The sequence below is a fragment of the Eumetopias jubatus genome, unplaced genomic scaffold, assembly GCF_037043125.1.
Source record: "Eumetopias jubatus isolate StellerSeaLion01/CBP00866 unplaced genomic scaffold, mEumJub1_p1.0 scaffold_6, whole genome shotgun sequence".
Classification (NCBI taxonomy): Eukaryota; Metazoa; Chordata; class Mammalia; order Carnivora; family Otariidae; genus Eumetopias; species Eumetopias jubatus.
This window is the reverse complement of record NW_028274812.1, coordinates 37,990,280-38,012,960: the sequence shown is the minus strand read 5'-3', so window position 1 is coordinate 38,012,960 and position 22,681 is coordinate 37,990,280. Positions and strand designations below refer to the sequence as shown.

The 22,681-nt window shown below is 41.2% G+C and overlaps 1 protein-coding gene across 4 annotated transcripts in view; it reads left to right on the top strand.

Moving 5' to 3' along the window:
• Positions 1–1,206: 1,206 nt before the first annotated feature.
• The window catches only part of NCOA7 (nuclear receptor coactivator 7), a 157,083-nt gene continuing 135,608 nt past the window's right edge, over positions 1,207–22,681 (top strand). For 2 of the 4 annotated variants that reach the window (XM_028117017.2, XM_028117015.2), the window contains exon 1: positions 10,204–10,723. The gene's annotated coding sequence lies outside the window, so the exon portion shown is untranslated. Of the gene's footprint in view, positions 1,629–10,203; positions 10,724–22,681 lie in introns of those variants that run through there. The other 2 variants (XM_028117016.2, XM_088023876.1) reach the window with 2 other exon arrangements.

Below are 22,681 nucleotides of genomic sequence, written 5' to 3'. Positions count from 1 at the left end.
GGAGTGTTTGCTCTAACTTCTATGCTTTGCTTCTCCTTCCGCAATGTTCTTGTTCAGTAAATCTAGTTTATTTTAGGAGACATGCACTGGAACAGGAAGTGTCCCCCATTTCCCCACTCACCACTCTCCTTACTGTCTTTCCTCTTCACCCACCTTCCTCTCTATCCAGGCCTCCCCTGCATGTCTCATAGGATCTCCACCTTTCACTTTGTTCCCTTCCAACTCTCCAGTCCCTATCTGGGTAAAGCGTCTTACCAGGTGCTCCAGCAGGAGGAACCCAATGTTTACATTCTCTTCGGTGCCAACAACCCGAAGGATGCTTTGAGGAACAGGGAAAGAACCTGCTGCTGTACCTGGGTGGAATAGAAGGCGTATTTTAAATCTTAGATTAAATAACATTTAAAGACGAATTCAATTTTTATGAGCGAATAAAATAAATAAATAAATATGATTTTTTAAAAATGAAAGCAGGTAAGAATTCAAGATTTTTAGGAGGTAGGATAAAACGTTTTCCCTGACCGGGAATCGAACCCGGGCCGCGGCGGTGAGAGCGCCGAATCCTAACCACTAGACCACCAGGGAAGCTACCCGTAGCACTCCCTGAAGCTTATTTGACACTTATAAAAAAAACTTCTACGTAAATTGGACCAGTAGAAAGAGAGTTTATTGGCTCTAAGCCCCACCCACTTCGTTACTGTTTTTGAGTCGCAGTCTCCTAAACTGAGGCAAATTTTGGGCGCTCCCAGCCCAGCACCCAGGTGGTTCCTGTGGGGAAAAAGCTGGACCCTCCAAATCCAATCCTCTTCCAACTGCCCTGCTAGAAAAGACTAATTACGTAATTACTTCTAATTATGTAACATAAATATCTATATCTATAGAAATGTTAAGAGTACTGCCCGGAAGCTTGTCATTTGCTTTGTTATTTTTTTAATCATCTAGCTGCTCTTTCTAAATCTAACCTCTCTCTCTTTCTGACTTTCCCTCTCACGCAGATGTTAAGTCCCACTAAACCTTGTACTAAATCTAGATAGATTGTCACCGGCGGAGAGCATTTCACGTTGTAGAGATGGGTGTGACACCGCACACTTCCTTGGCACACGGCGCAGGCTCTCTGTGGGTGATGAAGGCCACGTGGCCTTCTAGAACCCGATTATGTATCTACTGTGATGATTACTTGAGCCAGGCTAACGAAGCTGAGAGTTGCGGGTGACGTGTCTAGTGAAGCACTGCAGAGAGCATCTGCTCCCGGATCCGAGGAAACCCTTCAAATCCACTGCGTTTCCATTATCCTCATATTTTCTAAGTGTTATTAACCCGGCAATTGCTTCACGTCTCCGCTTTCTGTGCGAGACACGGCCAGGAAATGATGCAATTACCAGAGGAGTAAGAAACCTTACCGCCCAGCCTCGATTCAGAAATCCTCATGAAATAGGAGCAGAAGGCAACAGGATGTAACTCCGCTTTGAAGTGCCAACCGTTCCAGCTGAACAAACGTAACCCAAGAGACCCAGCTCCGCTGCAAGATGGAAGGAGGCTTAAGTAAAACAGATCTAAATTCGTAATGAACTTGCTCACAACCCCCGGCGCCACTGTGAGTTCCAGCGGTCATCCATCACCGCAGAATTTAGGTGAGCCTCTGCTTGAATATTGTTTCTTGTTCTCGGCAACCCAGAGATGGTTTAGATTATTGATAACATTTGTCTAAAATTGTTTAATAATATACAAGCAGGGAGATGAAACGGATTTTTAAAGACTGACAAAGATGGAAAAATCACGAGAAATTTCTAAACTTAATTATATTTTAGATAGGATTCATACTTCTTTCCTCTATCAAGGAATTCTTAGGAAATTAGGTTCAGTAGGTGGAGCTCTTTCCTCTGAATTGCGGGTTACAAGGGCTAAATAGCAAAGGATCTGGTTTTGAATACAAAGATAAAACATATTATTTTTAGAATAATTTCAAGTTTTAATAGGCTTAGTCACAATATGCTACAAAAGGATAGAAAGGTGCAGTAAACACCACCATCCCTCTCTTTTCCCCAGTCACTAATTTCTTCTTCCCAGAGGTAACCAGTGTTAACAGTCTCTTCTGTATCCTAGAAACAGTCTATGCATATACAACTAATATCTAATTCTCCTTTTTCCAGCTTTTTATCTTGAAAAATTCCAAACCTGCAGAAACCTGCAAGTGTAGGAAAATGAACACACATATACCCTTCATCTGAACCTGTGCTGTCCAATTTAGTAAGACCAGCCCATGTGACTATTGTGTGTTGAAATGCAGCTAGCACAAACTTAGCTGTTCTACAGTTGATGAGTGCCTACTGGTTTTTTAAGCCTTAATATAGGGAAAAAAGTAAAATATCTCAATAATTTTTACACTGATTACATTTTTAAATTAGAAATATATTGGGTTGGGGCGCCTAGGTGGTTCATTCGGCTGAGCGCGGGACTCTTGATTTCAGCTGAGTTCATGATCTCAGGGTGGTGAGATCCAGCCCTTTGTCCTGCTCCACACTAGGCGTGGAGTCGGCTTGGGATTCTCTTTCTCCCTCTCCCTCTGCCCCTCCACACCACTTAGGTGCATGCTCTCTCTCTAAAGAAAAAATTTTAAAAAAAGAAATATATTGGGCTAAAATATTATTAAAATTTATTTCACTTTCTTTTCACTTTTTAAGGTATCCACTAGAATATTTAAAATTATGTATGTGCCTTGCATTATATTTCTATTTTATAGTACTGATCTAGATTCATCAATTGTTAATATTTTGCCATATTTGCTTTCTCTTCATCTTTCTTCTGAAGCATTTTGGGTTAGTTGCAGACATCATAATACTTTACCTTTAAATACTTTTATCCTATATTTCCTAAGAACAAGCAAAACAATTATCACACTTGGGTAATTTAAATTTAATGCAATATTATTATTTATTATACAGTTAAAAATAAAATGTTTCAATTGTCATAATAACACTTCTTATACTTTTTCTTTTTACCCAGGATCCACTCAAGGATTATACAATGCATTTAGTTGTCATGTTTCTGTAGTCTCCTTCCTTTATTCTGGAACAATTCCCCAATTTTTTTTAAACAATATTGATCTTTTTCAATAGTGAAAGACAGTTGTTTCAGAACTGAATTTATCAATTCAGATAAATATCTCTTTTGACAAGAAAAGAACCTTAAGTGATGTGTCCTTCTCAGTGCATTACATCAGAATGTGCATGATGATAATGTATCACATTATCTCTCATGGCCAATGTTGTAGGCCGAATAATGGCCCCCATGGGGATGTCCCTGTCTTAATCTCCAGAACACATGAGTATGTTACTTCACATGGCAATAGGAAATTTGCAGATGTGATTAAGGATTTCAAGACACAAGAAATTATCCTGGATTATCTGAGTGGGCCCCAAATCATAACAAGGGTCTTTATAAGTGAAGAAGAGAGGTAGGAGAGTTAGTGTCCCAGTGATGTGACCCGAGGAAAACTCAACCTACTTCTGCTAGCTTTGAAGAAGGGGAAGGGGACCCTGAGCTGAGGAATCCAGGTAGCCTCTAGAAGCTGAAAAAGGCAAGGAAACGGATTCTTCCCTAGAGCCTCCAGAAAGAAAACAGCCCTGCCAACATCCAGATTTTAGCCTAGTGAGATCCAAAGTCAGACTTCTGGATTACAGAACTGTAAGATAATAAATTCGTGTTGTTTTTAAGCCATTAAGTTTGTGCTAATTTTTTTACAGCAGCTATAGGAAACATATAGTAAATTCGAGCATTTGGTTAAGGTGTCCACCATACCTTGAGAATGTATGAAGCTTCTGTTCCTCAGCAAACTTTCACCCACTGACAATCTTTGCTTGAATCAATTATTACCATGGTGATTGCAAGATGGTGTTATTTTAATTTTATCATTCTTGTGTAAACAACTTCGCTTTCTCTCCTTTCTCTTTTTATTCTCTATTTAATTTTTAAATATAGTTTGGACTCATATTCTTTTTCTGTTTTTATTCAATGTGTTATAATCTATCACTGTCATTTTTCTTAATAGTTGTCCCAAATTTGGCCAGAGGAGTCCTTTTATGTTGGCTCCTGTATTCTTTTGATATGTCTCCCTAATTTTTGAGCACTTCTTCACCTTCTGTCACAAGATAGTGTGGCACAACCTGTGCTTTATAGATTGGCTTAGAGAGAATTAAGATCTTTATGCCTTTATCTTTTCTTTTTTAATTTCTTTGTTTTATTTTTACACAAAGAGGAACATACTCTACATACTTTTTCTAACTTTTTAAAATTAATATCTTTTAAGGGATGTCCATTCTTTACATAAAAAGTTTTCTCATTACTTTTGATAAGTACATAGTATTCCACTATTTAGATATTTTATTAAAGCAGCTTCGTATCAGTCACTTAGATTATTTCCAATCTTTTGCTTTTACCAAAGTACTAATATGAATAACTTGGCCCAACATAATTTAGCATTTAGTTTTTACAAATTTGCTCCAAAATGACTCAACTTTTAGAGTGCCAATTTCTAATTTGAAGATGTTGTTATACATTGGAAGAAAATTCATTGCATCCAATTCAAATGCACTTATAATTTATTGACAGTTTTATTTTTCAATTTGATTTCAGTCTGACTCAGCTATTCTTCTGTTCATTAATTTGTTCATTTATTTAAAAAATACTTATTGACTAATATATGTCAAGGACTATATTAGGCACTAAAGACATCAAGATGAACAAAATGGGATTCCTGACCTTGAGGTTTAGTCTGGTGGGGTTCAAGTAAATAAGGAACAACAGTAGAATAGTGGATATTAAGAGACATGTAGGGCTATACTTTAACAAATTTATTTAATACATTAAAATGTGCCACTCATCATGCATACTTTACTGATGGGAATATAAAATGGTACAGCTATTCTGGAAAATAATTTGGCAGTTTCTTATAAAACTAAACATGCACTTACCATCTGACCCATCTCTTGTACTCTTGAGAACTTACCCCAGAGAAATGAAAACTTATGTTCACACAAAATCTGTCCACAAATGTTTACAGCAGCTTTTTTATAATAGCCCCAAACTGGAAACCACAGAAATATCCTTCAGGGGGTGAATGTGGTCAAACTGTGGTATATCCATACTATGGAATACTTATCAAAAAAGGGAACAAACCATTGATCCACATAACAACTTTGATGGATCCCAAGGGACTATGAAAAAGCCAATCCAAAAGGTTATACAGTATGATTCCTTTTGTATAGCGTTTTTTAAATTATAGAAATGAGAAGGAATTCGTGACTTGCAGGAATTAGAGATGTGGTGGGGAGAAAGATGGATGCAACTATAAAGGGGTAGGTCATGGTAGCTTTATGGTAATAGAACAATCCTGTGTCTTATTGGGGTGGTGGTAGAATAATCTGTACAGATGATAAAATTGTATAGGACACACAAATACTTAAAAAAGAGTGTATGTAAAACTGATGAAATATAACTAAGCTTGAAAGAGCATACCAATGTCATTTTTCTGGTTTTGATATTAGTGGAGTTACCCAAAATTTTACCATTGAGGGACAACTGGGGCATTGGCGGGGGGCGGGGGGGAACCTGGGACTTCCCTACATATATATTTTTGCAACTTTTTTGGATCTGTAATTATGTCCTTTGAAAAAAACCCTTTTCAGCTTATTGCACTGTAAATTTCTTTCATCTAATAAATCCAAGCAACAACTACCAGTTCAGTTTAGGGGTTCATTTCAGAATTTTAAATTATATCTTAGCTACAGTGTCTTTGTACCTGATAAGTTTTCCAGAAAACTTAGAAAATATGTAATGAATTCTCTAGCTACTGAACAGACTTTTCAGCAGAAATAAAACAGCAGAAACTCTCCAAGAACAGGTAACTTTTCAATGAACTGTGAATAATAAAAGAAAAGGACAAATTTATTGGGCTTAATCTAAATAATCAGCCATTAGTTCTACGTGTTGACAGGCACCCAGACAACAATCCGTTTCTATAGACGTCAGTATTTCTTTCTCAATACACTCTGGCAGCCTCCTCCTTTCTAATGACAAGGAGATTTCTACCTCCTCCTTAGACTTTATAACTGACTGAGAGAAGCACTGAGCCTAGGCCCATCCACAAAAGGACCTATTTACAGTTTTCTCAAAATTCAAGGGGTATCTATGATGCGCTGGACCAATGATAGCAGCTGTAAAAATGAACCACTATTAAATAGTGAACTCAATTCTGTCTCTTTAGGTCCAAGAGGGCTACCCACAGACCTCCACAGATGTCATTAGCATTTACCTGCCATGGAACTCCTGGGTCTCAACCAACCTAAGTCAGGTGTGTGAAAGATGTTTCCATGCTAGGAAGAGAAGGATAGGTTTAACCACTGAAGAGTGAACTTTCTTGGTGCCCATAGATTAAACTCATCACCCAATACACAAATCTCCTCTCCAGCACCTTTACGGAGAAAACTACTTTCCACAGGAGTTTCAGTTCTTTCAGTGGTTGTGAGCTCATTGCTTAGCCAAAGAGCATCTTTCATTCTGGCAAAGTATTAGAGCAGTATGTGCTGATGTTCTTGGAATTCCAGTTCAAGGGAAGATAACCAGTTAGTGTTGTGCTTAAAAACAGACACACTAGGGGCACCTCGGTAGCTCAGTTGGTTGAGCATTTGACTCTTGATTTTGCTGAGGTCATGTTCTCAGGGTCCTAAGATCCAGCCCCCACCTTGGGCTCAGCATGTATTCTGCTTAAGATTCTCTCCCTCTCCCTCTGCTCCTCCGCCCACTCCCTACTTCGGGCATACACTCTTCCTCCCTAAAAAAAAAAAAAAAAAAGGCACACTAGCCACACTTCATTACAAAATTATCTTTATTTTTTTGTTTTTCCTTTTAATTTTTTAATTTAAATTCAATTAATTAACACATAATGTCTTATTTGTTGCAGGGGTACAGGTCTGTGATTCCTCAGTCTTATATAATACCCAGTGCTCATTACAACACATACCCTCCCCAATGTCCATCACCCAGTTACCCTATCCCTCCACCCCTCTCCCTACAAAATTATCTTTAGATAGTTATGTAAGAAAAATACTGCACACATTTGCAACAACAGTCGCTATTGTTTGGTGGTGTTTCCCAAAGCCTCAGCAGACTCTGGGCTGAGCCTGGAGCCCCAGGCAGGGCTCGATCTCACAACCCTGGGGTCATGACCTGAGCTGAAATCAAGAGTCCAAGGCTTAACTGACTGAGCCTCTCAGGCACCCAAGGGATACAACTTTTTCTTTCTTTTTTTTTTTATATTTTATTTATTTATTTGACAGAGACACAGCGAGAGAGGGAACACAAGCAGGGAGAGTGGGAGAGGGAGAAGCAGGCTTCCTGACAAGCAGGGAGCCCGACACAGGGCTCGATCCCAGGACCCTGGGATCATGACCCGAGCCACCCAGGTGCCCCCCAAGGGATACAACTTTTAAGAAAGAAAACCTTTATTACATTAATGTATATTATAAGAGTAATAGCTAACTTTTCTTGAAGGTCATATTCTAGACTTTAGTCTAAGCATCATTCATGGATTACCTCATTTAATCCCTATATCCATCCCATAAAGTTGATACTATTTTCATCCCCCTTTTACAGATAAAGCAACAGAAGTTAAGCAACACATCCTAAGTCAGCACAGGGAGAACTATAGTCTGAGGTCAAAGCCTGAATTCTTAGAGATTGCCATGTTCTCAGGAAGTACACGTTCTAATGAGGTTCGATCTTTAGTGTACTAAGATTTCCCAAATTATTTTACGTATTTCATCTTATCTCCCAATTAAAATTTCACCTTCTATTTAGAGTGGCGCTGTCCAGAATAACTTTTTTGTAATAATGGAAATGTTCTATTCTATACAAAAGAGTAGTCACTAGCCATGTGTGACTCTTCAGCACTTGAAGTGTGGCTAATGGAATGAAAAAATACATTTTTAATTTAAATTTAAGTGGCCACAGATAGCAGGAGAGGAAGAATGAAGGGGAGTAAGTCAGAGGGGGAGACGAACCAGGAGAGATGATGGACTCTGAAAAACAAACTGAGGTTTCTAGAGGGGAGGAGGGTAGGGGGATGGGTTAGCCTGGTGACGGGTATTAAAGAGGGCACATTCTGCATGGAGCACTGGGTGTTATGAACAAACAATGAATCATGGAACACTACACCAAAACAAATTATGTAATATATGGTGATTAACATAATAAAAAAATTAAAAAAAAATTTAAGTGGCCACATGTGGCTACTGTTGGACAGCACACATCTAGCACACTAGAGGATAAAGGAATGATTTGTTTCTTCTGATTTCTCCAGAAGGACAGAGCTTGGGCAAATCAATAAATGCTAAATTAATGAGAAGGAACTAGTGAAGAATCTTTAAGAGGGGATTTTCTCTCCCTCTAAGCTGGGGAGCAGAAATCTCTATTATACCAGGACTTCCACTGTAATGTTATAATAAGCATACGATACAGTATGCAGTCCTAGAGGAGTTCCTGAAGATAGGAAAGAGGATCCTTAAGTTACCTTCAATGTTCTTGAAAGGCTGGCAAACATTTTATAAATTGCTGCTTACTACTTTTAAAATACATACTCAGTTCTATCTTTGTCTAATAAAAAAGATCACTAGTTTCTTGCCAAAACATGGGGTCTATATAAAGAAAAACAGAAGGGGACTCTTGGTGGCAAAAGGATGGAAACAAGTCAAGAATTGCAACTCATTGAACATTTCTACAAATGTCCTATAAACTGCATTCTAAGGCAGGTTTCTTTATAAGCATTGTTAGAGTAAGCAACTGTGAAATTCTCTTTAAGTGGCTTCGTTCTGTCATTTATGCATCACATATATACATAAACGTTTCTATAACTGAGTTATTCTGAATTTGGAGGTAAAATATCATGAATAATAAATGGTATCTTTTGAATATAAACTGGAGCTCTAGATCAAAGTGCTCAAAGTGGCCAAGTCATGTGCCACTGTTTCCTGACTCCCAAGCATTTCAGTTCCTACCTTGCTCCACATGAAACTCCTCTCAAGAAGTCTTAGCGATTTTATCAGTTTGTATGGCTATGGAACATGTCTTATCTTTGCCCATTTTAAAAAAGTAACCTTAGATTTCAAAATCATGAAAGCACTCATCAAACAAGTGTGAGAATGGCTCAGCTGATTTTTCTGGAGATCCCAATCAATCTTTTGATTCAATAAAATCAGCTCTTTGTATTTTAAGAGTCTAATTTTCCCTTGAAAATAACTTGCAAATAACACAACGCCTAAGGATGTAAACCGGAGGTCCAATTTTATATACGTTCAGTACAGAATTGGGCAATTATTCCATACCTTGCAAAATAGTATAACATGACCACTTGCAACTGAAATCCCAAAGCCCATAAGCAGCATCAACAGCTCAGAGGAGGCCGCTATCTAGTGTGCCTGTGTGTATGGCCTCTGACATACCAATGTTATCAGACCAGCTGCAGACTGTGCCTTGACTTTTTTTTTTTTTCTTTTTCTGTGTGTGTAAGGGTAAACCTCAAGGCCAAATCCTCCTAGTCATCTTGCAGTGCTGGTCATGGGACCTTAGAGGAAACAGCTCCCAAGAGGGGATGGGAAGCTCACCAGCACTGCGCCGTTGCTGATGCAAATCCTCCCAACTAAGGCTCTCTCGGGTCTCTGCCAAGAGCCGGTCCGGAGAACCCAGTTGCTACGTCCCTACTGCTGAAGTGATTGCAGTTTGGCAGCACCCGGGATGCTGTACCAGGGTCGGGAGCGGGAGGGGGAGGATATGATGGGCCCCTTTGCGAAACGTAACGCCGAAAAGGACAGACGGATGAATTTATTGTGGCCAGTGGTCCCTAAGCTGGAAGGAAACTCAAGGCTTTAAGACTCGGGGAGACGCTTTATAACTCCAGCTCTGCTCTCAAAGCCTCACTTCCCACGAAGAGTGGTGGCCACGGCGGGCCAGCTGTAGGGGATGCGGCCCGGGGCGAGGTAAGAAGACCCTCCCAGACTTCACCGCCCGGCGTCCCGCCGGCCGGGTAGCAGCGAGCTCCCTCTCGGACGCGTCACAATGGGCCGAGGCCTGCGGAGGCCGCGCGCGCAGCTCTCCGGGGCGGAGCCGCCCGGCCGGGGCTGGGACTGCTCCGGGACAGCGGACGCTGCAGCAGCCGGGGGTGGCGGGGGTGCCCAGCCTTCCAGCTCGGAGGTCGCCGGGACGGGGAAGATGCCGCAGCCCGAGCCGCCGAGCCCCGTCGCGGAGCTCCCCGGCCCCCGCCGCTGCGGAGGGGCGCAGAGCGTGGCGCGGCCCGGGCGGAGCTAGAGGCGGGCGTCTGCACCGCGTCGCGCCACCCGCAGTTCCCCGCCTCCGGCCAGGCCTGTCGCGGCCGATGTCCTGACCGCGGGCGCAGCTGCAGGGTTGGCAAGGTGCCGCGCTCGAGGAGAGGCGTGAGGAGTCCTGGCGGCGCCCGAGTCCACCAGCTCCGGACGCTGGTCCCCGGGGGCACGCGCCTCGGCGCTCCTCCCTCCCGCCCCTGCTCCTCCTAGCCGCACGAACCTCCCCCGACCCCTCCTTCCACCCACCCTAGAGGATGCTCTCCTCCGCGCCGAGCAGCAGAGGCCACCGCTCCCAGAAATGCGTGCGCCCGATCCCCTTCTCCCGGACCCGAGGAGCCCGCGCCCCCGCCCTGTAGGTAGGTGGGTGAGGCGGGGACCAGCCCTCGCCGCCGGCCGCAGCTGATGCTGCCGGTGGGGAGAGGCGGGGGCCCGGGGCCAGGACTGGCCAAACTTGCCTCCCGCCCGGGGTCGGCGGAGCGCTCGGAGGTGTGCTAATGGCGCTGGGCGCAGACCCTGTTAACCTGACAACCTCTTCTGGAGCTCGGAAGGCCGAGCGGTGGCGAAGGAGAGCTCGACCCTTCCCCGCCCGCCCGCCTCCCGGCCCAGTGGGCTGCGCGCGGCGGTCGGGGGTGGGGGTGGACCCGTGGGCTAGTGGCTTATTTGGGGGCCGGGGTTGGGGAGAGGGGAGGAATACCGTTGGATTTTCAGCAGCTCAGGTAGAAATATGTCACCGTAATGTTTCGGCTGAATGAGCAGATGCGTTCTTCCTGTTTTAGCTAAACGTGTAGCCACGCAAAGCCTTATTTTAGCAGCACGTAGAAGTCTCCGGGGATTTTTTGTATATTTCGGAACTGGCTGTGTATGAATACAATTGATGGTTCAGTCCCTTACAATAAACATTTTAGGGCCAATTAGGGAAGGTCCTTCTAGAAGTCAGATTTTTCCGGAGGTAGATGAGGCTGGGGTATTCTCGTGTTGCCTACTCAGGAACCTCCTGCTTTCGTGAAGGGATGTGTGTTAAGAGTGGCAAGTTTGACTCAGGTGTCGGGAGTTGAGAATCTGCTGGAAGGATGCACCCAGGCGGCCAGCAGAGGCAGCCTTGGGCGCAGCCTAGTAGGTGTTACCGTTTGTGTATTTGAGAAACTGGTTTATGAATTCTTTCTTTTCCCCAAGTGTGAAGTTCATACATGAGGGCTTTGGGCAAGATTATCTCTTCAGGGGCTATCTTTTTTTAAATTTTATTTTATAATAAGCAAGCAGGTTTAGAGTTTTGGAAAGTAGGTCATTGTGAATTCCAATTTTATATTAACGTGTTAAGGTTTAGAGCTTTGGAAAATGAGCCAGTGTCAGCTCCAGGAGGACAGAGTCTTGTTCAGTTCTGTAATGCTCTGCGTCTGATGCGTGATGGGTGCTCATTAGTTATTTGTTGAATGAACTGTGTATTTTAGGCTTCATCTAAAAACAGTTTAGGATTACAGTGTATTTGTCTTGTGGCTCTTGAAGTTTAACTGGATTTTTAAAATTGCCTGTTTGTATGAAGTGTCAAATTAAATTGTCTTAACATTTAAGTATGAATTTTGGCATTCTTAGAACCACATGCTGTCCTTTTTTAAATTGTGTTATTAAATGAAGTAATTCTCCTCAACCCTTAATGTAAGTGCGTTTCATGTCAGCTTGCAGATTTTCTAGTCTTGTTGGTAATCAAATATATTTCTATTAAACTCTCAAACACAATTTCAAAAATACAATTCATGTTTACAAGAAGATTCTGCTACTCCAGAGGTAACAGTGTTTCGGTTAATAAGTGACATATTAACTCCGTTTAGACTTGAGTTGTAGATGATCTAATTATAATGTATTTTATTACAGGTAAAGATAAAAATAAAGCATTTAGGGGTGTCTGTGGTTCCTAAATGATTCAAAATATATGGCATAGATACATATTTTCAACTGTACAGGTTTTCTTTACTATATAAGCGTATCAATTTCCAAATTTGACAATTTGCATGTGTTGATGGTATAGTGGTGAGCATAGCTGCCTTCCACATTTCACAATTTGGAAATCAGGGTTTTGGAGGGTTCAGTGTCTTTTTGCTTTTAAATTTTATGTTATCTTGGAAGAATCAAGGATAACTGCATCATATTTCATTTGCTTTATTTTTGCACTGTGAAATTTCCTGTTTTGATTTTGTTTTTATTTTCCTGTTATGTAAGCTTTATGAATCAGTATTAACCTTTTTTCAGTAACTTTGTTTAACATAATTATCTGGGAGTGGTCCAGTCTTTTATTTGCTTTCTTTTTTTGGTCATTTTTTTTTTAAAGATTTTATTTTTAAGTAATCTCTACACCCCACATGGGGCTCAAACTCACACCCCAAGATCAAGAGTCGCATGCTCCACAGACTGAACCAGCCAGGCGCCCCTTTTTTGTCATTTTAATACCTTGCTGCTATCCTCACTACATATTACCCCGAAGACTTATTTTCATAAAATAACAGTAAACCATAGTTTATTGCTATTGCTTCTCCAGCCTATTTGGGCCTTTCCTAGATGGTGAGGAAATCACACTTTTATGTAAAAGGTGGTAAGATTGGGGGAACCAACAGGGGGAGGGAACATATGAAAAATATTGTGATTTATTAAAATGAAGCAAATGTCCTCCCCCAAATAAAGATACTTACATTTTATACATCTTACATTTGTAATCAAGAATATTGAGCAGTTAATTAATTCACATTGTTTTTACTTGTTCACTTTAATTTCTCAAAAGAGCCCTCAGCTGTGGGTACAGTAAACTCTTTTTACTTTGTTGCAGATAGTAAACCCTTACTTGTTCCTTTGACAAATAGAAATTGAGTACTTAGGCTGTGCTGACCCTCTTGGCCTTGAAACCAGTCAAGTAAGAGCTAGTTTTTAATCTCAGAATGGGAGAGGCATTTTTCTCTGTGTGTCCTGCATCCAAATGCACAATGCCTCTGTGATTGGATGACTCACTATCAGGGCCCTGTCTGGTGAACCCCCAACATCCCGCCTCCATATACACCACTGGAATGCAATTCTAAGACCAGGTATATAGTCTGTCCTCCCTTTCTGAACCTTTCCTAAGGTTTTATTGCCAAAACCTCTATCCCTTCCTTGCTAAATGTTATTTACTGTCCTTTTTTTTTCTTTTTTATCGCAGCCTATAAGTTTTGTTGTTGTTCTTTACATCCAGTGGGATCCACTCAATTTACATATGTTGGAACCAAAATTGTTATGGTTGCAGAGAAAGTATGGAAAAGAAAATTTGTATGACCTTGAATTTCAAATATGGAGAGGTGGTGGTTGAAGAATAATTGTTGTCTACTAATCTCCCCTGAACAATGGTGTAGAATGCCTTTATTTCTGTACATGCCAGAGAATATCAGTTGTCAGCTTATGAATTTGATCTGAATCTTAATGGAGAGAAATGATGGTTCTAGAAGGTTGGTGGTAATAAAGGCCATAAGGTCCACGCATTCCATTCCAATTCTAGATGTTAGACTAGGAGTCTAGCCAAATTTTCAGAAATGATGTACTTTGGTGACTTGTTTTGCAGCTCTTGCACCCCACCCCCAACTGTGCATATGTGGAGGGATTCTACTATAACAGCAGTTACAACGAACCTAAGTTAGGTTACTTAAGAGATGTCCTTACCAAGATCATCGTTCCTTTTGCAGCTCTTGTGTGAAGACCCAGGGAAGTTCCATTTAGCGATAGAGGCCAAAGAAAAGATTTACTTGCCCTGCACAACTGTTCTGTGCCTTTTTTTCATCATGCAAAACTAGCATCAGATAATTGATTATATTTCCCTTTCTGATTTGGCAACTAGCAAATGCTGAATCAAATTTGCAACTTGATTTTAATAACCCTATAAAAACCTATGACCTAATATTGATGTTCTAACTTTCCCTTTGGTATTGAGCTTCTGTACTACCTTGTTTTTCTCATTTCTGATTTTCATCTAATTACATTTTCCCACTTTATTGAATTTATTTATTTATTTTTTAAAGATTTTATTTATTTATTCATGAGAGACAGAGAGAGAGAGAAGCAGAGGGAGAAGCAGGCTCCCCGCCGAGCAGGGAGCCCAATGCGGGGCTCGATCCCAGGACCCTGGGATCATGACCCGAGCCGAAGGCAGACGCTTAACCATCTCAGCCACCCAGGCGCCCCCACTTTATTGAATTTATTATTTAAAGCTGACTCATATCCTTTGTGAAACAAGGCAAAACAATACATAAAACCAAGTGAAAACATTTGCAGAATCGATCTCTGGACACATATGTTTTTGATTAGCAAATTTAATCGATTCCATTAAGTATGTTTTGAATAAGTGTTGCAAGTTTAGTATATTTGAGGTTATATAGCCAAATGGAAAACAATGTTCCATAGTTTTGCAAAACTAAATTCCATTTATTTTGTAATATTAAATTTGCGTCCACTTACCACCAATTTAAAATTGGTCAAACCATTCAGTTTAAGTCAATTATTTCTGGAATCTACCTTATGTGCTTTATTAGACTGAACAGGAGATTCATTTCATATAATTTTTAAAAAGTCATTTTTAGCCAAGGGGCTAGCCTAAACTAGCTTAACACTCACCACACCAAACCTCAAATCTGACCTCTTTCATATCAGTAATTTATTTGATCCATCTCTGTTTTAATGAATCAGATTACTAGATTCTTCTATGTGCCTCATTTATTTGCCATAAAATTTAAAAGATCAAGCTAAGTTAATTGACTAAACTTTCTTCATTCTGGTATTTTGACAACTACCTGTTAAGTTGGTTGAATGTAACTACATAGTTATTTACTGTTATTTATCTGAGTTATTTATATGATGCGAAGTTCAGTTTGATAATGTTTTCACCCAGCTCAACAGAGAGATTGGCCCTTCTTAAGGTTCAGTCATGCGTGTGGTCCTGGAACCTTTGGGGCAAAAATAATCTGAATTCAAAAATGCAGTGTGAAACTTTAGAGTCGTCTGAAGAGAGATGTGGGTAGATTTTTACCCAGAAGCATTTCATTTCAATAACCTCTATGTCTTTTTTAAAAATTTATTTTTGTGGCAGGTACTACCTTCATGTGATTCAAAAGATACAAATGGGTATATAATCAAAGGACTCCCCTTTCCCCAGTTACGTGCTTCCCCTCTCCACTGGCGACAAGTGCCGTTCATTGGGAATCCCCTGGTGATTTTTATGCATCTACAACCAAGATGAACATTCGGCCTGCTTGTTTTATCTCCCAGCCATTTCTCAAATTCCCTTCTCTCCATTTCCACTGCCCTTGTATGGCTCCTCAGATGCTTTGGACTGTTGCCTGCATTTTACTTTCGGCTGCATCTCAGCTCACCACTTTTCAGCCAGTCTTCCTTCTCAACTTTCCTCTGCGAATCATCCTACACAGGGAGGAGTCCGCCAGAGATCTTAGTGGTCTCTGGGACTCTGAGGAATTCATCTGTTGCCCCCTGTACCTCCCTGTCATGCATTTGGCCCACAATTGTTCTTGACTACCACCCTACCCCTGCCCTAAATTATGGACCCTTTATGAAAATCTGATGAAAGTTCATGGTCTCATCACGCACCACACACCATTTTGCCTGCACATCCTTGTATATGGACCCCAAGTTAAGAATCTCTGCTGTCATACAAAACTGCTTGTCACTTCTTGCACATGCATAGTATATGATTTTCCTTCTCCGTGCTGTTGTTCCCTCTGCTTAGGACATTCTGTGCTCCCATTTTCCTTAGCAAGCCCCACCCAGTTCTGGTGTCTTCTCTAGGGGCCATTCTTAGTTGAGATTCCATAGACTTATGGAGACTTCCCCATGTAATTTAGTGCCCCAAATCAGTTTCCATACTGGGAATAGGCATTTCTCATAAACAAAAAAATTGCTTTTCTAGTAGAAATTAACTCTGATTTTGGATAGCATGCTAAGATTGGTTAAAAAAAAAAAGCCCAGCTTGAAGCTTATTTAACCATTCATCCCTCTTCTCCTCTTCCCCCCAGCCCCCCAGTAGAATACATGCCTGTATCATTTTCTCTAGCATCCTGGCTTCTCTAATTCTCTCTCAAACATTGTGTTAACACTCATTCAAAATAACTTTCATATTTCATTATGGCCCTCATCTTGGAGAGTGTCTTTTATGCCTCCACCCTTGGGTTTCCCTCTGTAATTGATACACAGAGTGGCAAAAGCTTCCAAATAGGATGCCATTAAACATTGACCCTGACAGATGACATGAACTGTCTGGAGAGTGGTCTATCCTAAGAAGTGACTCTTATGCATGCGAATGAGGTATTTTTAATTCCAAGCCAAGTAATCAGGGTATCCTGTGTGCTCAGTTTTATTGCAGTGTGCCTGGCACGAGGTAATTTGCTGTTGACTGATTAACAGAGGATTTAGAGAGTAAGAATATAATAGTGTTTGTTCAGCACTGTTCATGTGGAATCCTGACTGGTGGATGATTCTGATCACTAATCAGGTATGCCTTGTAGAGTAGGAAAAATTTGCAAGATGACTTTGTAGGTATGAGATCCTTCAAAATCTTTGATTTTCCTGCTGTAATTCTGACCTCACTCAGCAAACATCAGATTTACTGATTTGTTTCCTCAGACATGTTGATCCTAGGGTGTCCTGAGTGGCAGTAATGAGTTTCCTAGCCATTGGATGAGAATAGTCCCTGCTGTATGATGTAAAGCACAGTCTTGGGCCATTAGTGGGTTGGGAGTGTCTGCTCTGTCCCGGGTGTTTACAACTGAGCCCTCCTTCCTAGGTCCTGGTGATTCCTTCAACATATTGCCTGTCAATTGGGTCCTACTGAAACAGCTCATTAGCAGCCCTCTGATATCTCAAATCATAGCACTTTACAAAATAGTTTAATTTAATATGCCTTAATGCTTTATAAAACATTCTAGTAAGGAATTGTTTTAGTCCATTCAGGCTGCTATAACAAAATAGCATACACTGGGGGCTTATACACAGCAACATTTATTGCTCACAGTTCTGGGAACTGGACGTCTGAGATCAGGGTGTCAGCATGGTTGAGCTGTGGCAAAACCTCTCTTCCAGGTTGTGGACTGCTGATACCTCATTGTGTTCTTACGTGGTGGAAGGAGCCAGGGATCTCTCTGGGACCTCTTTTTTATTGTTATGTTAATCACCATACATTACATCATTAGTTTTTGATGTAGTGTTCCATGATTCATTGTTTGTGCATAACACCCAGTGCTCCATGCAGAATGTGCCCTCTTTAATACCCATCACCAGGCTAACCCATCCCCGTACCCTCCTCCCCTCTAGAACCCTCAGTTTGTTTTTCAGAGTCCATTGTCTGTCATGGTTCATCTGCTCCTCCGACTACTCCCCTTCATTCTTCCCCTCCTGCTATCTTCTTCTTTTTCTTTTTTCTTAACATATGTTGCATTATTTGTTTCAGAAGTACAGATCTGTGATTCAACAGTCTTGCACAATTCACAGCGCTCACCATAGCACATACCCTCCCCAATGTCTATCACCCAGCCACCCCATCCCTCCCACCCCCCTCTGGGACCTCTTTTATGAGGGCCCTGATCCCACTGATGAGGGGGCTGGTCTGACCTCATGACCTAATCACTTAGCAAGGGCACCACCTAATACTATCACCTGGGCATTAGGTTGCCAACATATGAATTTGGGGGCGAGGGACACAGTCGATAGCAGGAACAGGAAATTCACAAAACAGTAACTACAAAGAGCCAAGACAACACATTCAACTTAATTGCACCAGAGAAATGCAGATTGTAATTAGATTTTTAAAAGTCCATTATGGTGCTGGCAAAGTTGAGACTGGGTCATGTTCCTTTTTCAGGATGGTGAGAGGGTCTGTTGGTGTACTTTAGATTGAGAACAGGTTAGCTAGTAGAATTTTTTGGCACCGGTGGTTTTATTCTAAGAGCACCTCCTAAGGAAATCAGGAATGAGGTTCCATTTCAACGATCAGCACACTGTCTCTGGGGGGCCTGTGGAGTGGTCCCGGGGTTAGGAGGAGGGCTACTGGAACCAGTTGCCCGGCTTGGGATCCTCTTCCACCGTTTACCAGCTATGTGAACTTAGGCACGTTAGTTTCTCCTTGATTTTCTCATGTATAAAATGAAGATAATAGTATCTACCTCCCACATAGTATTGAGAATTAGATTAATATATGTAAAGTACTGTCACAGAGTAAGCAACTGTAGTAATTAGTTATCATCAAGGGTGACAGTTGGAAAATTTGAGACAAATCCAACAGTGGAGTCATTTTTTAAGTGATAGTATATAGTTTACCAAACTGTATGCACAAAAGGATCCTAATTTGATTTTAAAATGCACCTGCATAGAAGAAAAGACAGGAAAGTGACAAAATAGTAAAGCTTTTTCCCCATTGATGGGATCATAGGCAATTTCTATTTTTTGAATTTGTATTATTCGTATGTATTATAATGATATTTGTTAGAAATTACCAAAATTTAGGTGTCCTAGGATTCTTATAGTCTCAACTTTTCTTTACCAAATGCATATTCATTTTGACGTATTTTACTTTCTCTTCCTCCTTTCAAAGCTACTAATATTTCACTTCCCCAAAATTTTCACCCACATGCCATCTGCTTCACATTTTTTGCACTTAGCTTGCTTGTTTTGGGTATAGATCAGCCCCAAGGCCAGTTCTTCAAGAATAAGTAGACCAAATGAGATGATTGACGTTTTAGTGGTGGTGGCTTTCTCATGGAGGTTTAAGCGAGAAAATGCTGCTAAGGCTCTGCATTGTCTCCGCATTTCAGGCATTCATCTCTATCTCCCACTCCCCACCCGAATGAACTTGGCGCCCCAGTACCTCTCTCACACACACACCGGGTAATTCCTGCCTCCGGCCTTTTGACTGCCCCCTTTATCTGAAATTTCCTTGCCCTTTTCTTCCTTTAAAGCCACCATTCTGCACAAGGTTGATGCTTAGTTCCATGAACACTTTCCAAGACATCTACTCTACCCCTGGCTTTAGTTATTTTGTCACTTAACTATTTGTACCACAAATTAAATATTGGCTTGTTTTATGGCTTCGTTGTTCTTACAGTAGGCTGATAGGACTGTGTTTTATGTTACTCTCTTCCCTACTGTTTTCTAGCAATGTTGTTCATATATGTGCACATGGGACACAGGAAGATTGGGTGGTGTTGTGTTGACAATATTCTTAAGACATGATTTATGAGTTTTCTCTTCCATTTTTCTTCTGTCCAACCTTCTCCTTCCTTTCTTTTCAAAATCAAAATATTACCTCATTTGGTTCTCTCAGTCTTATAGATATTTAGCTGAAGTTTTGGTAATAAATTTTCATTCCCAAAGCCTAAAAAACTAAAGAGCTCAGTTGCAGAGAACACCATGGTTGGCTGTGGATTTACAATTGGGGTCCAGTAATATACAAACTAATCCTAATTGCAAGGACACCCTATCATCAACTCAAAAATATTGCTTGTTTGATCAGGACAATTTAAGGAATCTTCCAGAGAATGTTTAAAGTTTATAAATATGATAGATTCTCATAGATCTTGCATTTCCTGGAAAGGACAAAAATCCTAGGAAACGCTTTCATATATCTACCCTCGTAGTCTGGGCCAGTGGTTTCCCAACTGGGGTTCATGTGCCCCATGATGGTAAGGGAAGAATTTGCTAGAACGTCTGTATCATCTTTTCATGATTTCTATTTTTGTTATATGTTTTATAATGCATATATTAGTGCAGAACACATGTTTTTTATAAGTAAAAATATGCTCAGATACTTTTATTGATGTAGAATATAACTTTTAAAAATGGAGACCACTGACCTAAATAAAAGGTGAGACCTTATCGTTCCATGCCCTGAAGTCAGTTTCTGTATGGTATTTAGCCATAACAAATTAAAAATGAACTTACTAAACATAAATCCTGTGCTAGCCTAAACTAGAAATTGTCATGTGTGTATGTGCATGTGCCCATGCACATAAAACATAAGACACATTCCCTGCCTTTAGAGAGTTTACAGTATGATTAGAAGGATGGGGCATGATGAGCAATCAATTAGAAAATGATACAAGATAGGGCTCCCGAGTGGCACAGTCGGTTAAGCATCTGCCTTTGGCTTAGGTCCTGATCCTGGGTCCTGGCTCCCTCCTCTGCGGGGAGTCCGCTTCTCCCTTTCCTGCCCCCTATCTATCATGAATAAATAAAATCTTTAACAACAACAACAACAAAAACAAAATGGTAGGGGCACCTGGGTGGCTCAGTCGTTAAACGTCTGCCTTCGGCTCAGGTCATGATCCCGGGGTCCTGGGATCGAGCCCCGCATTGGACTCCCTGCTTGGTGGGAAGCCTGCTTCTCCCTCTCCCACTCCTACTTGTGTTCCCTCTCTCACTGTCTCTCTCTCTGTCAAATAAATAAATAAAACCTTTAAAAAACAAAAAACCAAATGGTACAAGATAGCATAACTATGCACAGGAAACCTAGCAGCGTGAGATGGTTAGACTAAAATCGCCAGAGTATAAGAGCAGCATAATATGTGGGGATGCTATATTCTCAGAATATTTCAAAACCCTTTTTATGTTAAGTTTATTTCTTGATAATCAGGTCAGTTCTTTGTCCCCCTATTCAAATAAGCTATGTTTAAATTATCTCCTAGGTACAGATGTTAATTAACTGTGGGGGCTTTCTGCTCTAATACTCAAAAAATTCTACCAGTGTTCTCAATTACTGGCTCACATTTCTTTAAATTATAAGAGGAAGTGGCAGAATAGCCATGGTGGGAAAGTAACAACATTTTTGATGCAGTATTCTTTTGGAACAATGCTAGTGTATACAATTTAAGATAAGTGAATTAGAGGGCGCCTGGGTGGCTCAGTCATTAAGCATCTGCCTTGGGCTCGGGTCATGATCCCGAGGTCCTGGGATCAAGCCCCGCATCGGGCTCCCTGCTCTGCGGGAAGCCTGCTTCTCCCTCTCCCACTCCCCCTGCTTGTATTCCCTCTCTCGCTGCGTCTCTCTCTGTCAAATAAATAAAATCTTTAAAAAATAAATAAATAAAATAAGTGAATTAGTTTCCTAGGGCTGCTCTGACTAAGTAGCACAAACTGGGTAGCTTAAAACAACAGAGATTTGTGCTGCAGCTCTGGAGGCTAGAAGTCTAAAATCCAGGTGTTGGTAGAGCCTTGACCTCTGTGGAATAAGAGAAAAGCTCCCTTGCCTCTTCTGGCTTCTGGTGCTTTGCTGGCTGTCCTTGGCATCCTTGGCTTGCAGCTGTGTCACCCTAATCTCTGCTTCTGTTGTCCCCCAGTGTTCTCCCTGTTTGTCTCTAGCTTCATATGGCCATCTTCTTAAAAGGACACTGGTCTTATTGGATGAGAGGCCCACCATACTCCAGTATGACCTCATCTTAACTAATTGCATCTGCAAGTACTCTTTTTCCAGATAAGGTCATGTTATGTGGTACTGTGGATACAACTTAAACATTTTGGGGGGCGGGGTAACACATTTTGCCTCATAACAAGAAGTAATATCAAAATCTATAGGTGAATATACCAAGATGTGCATAAATTACCCTTGGTGTCGGATGATGCCTTCTTATGGCTAAACTTCCATAGCCACACACATTGGTTATGGGGTAAATGACAACTGGAAGGAAAGGAAGCTTTCTTGGCTATTTGTGTCAATTGGCTGCTTCTGTCTCTGGGCTTTGGTATTCCACGCCTTGGTAGAGTTCTTCTTCTTCTTCTTCTTTTTTTTTTTTTTTAAGATTTTATTTATTTATTTGACAGAGATAGAGAGCACAAGTAGGCAGAGAGGCAGGCAGAGGGAGAGGGAGAAACAGGCTCCCTGCCGAGCTGGGAGCCCGATGTGGGGCTTGATCCCAGGACCCTGGGATCATGACCTGCGCTGAAGGCAGCTGCTTAACCGACTGAAGCACCCAGGGGCCCCGGTAGAGTTCTTCTTATAGACAGTAGTATGTACTATATGGCTTTGATCTTCCTGGTAAAAATCCACAAAATAATTTGTGGATCAGGATATTTCTAAGAGTGTTTTGGTTTTTTTGTTGTGATAATGCTGCATAACAGCCTCCAAATCTTAGTGGCTTAGAACCACAATTATTTATTTCACATTCATAAATTGGCAGATTGACTGTGGTTTGGCTGCTCTTGGTTGGGTTTGGCAGGGGTGGGCTGGCCTCCAAAGTTAAGGTAGGAGTTCAGGTCTATTCCACGTGTCTTTATCCTGGGACAGGGCTGAAGAAGGAGAAGTTGGTACC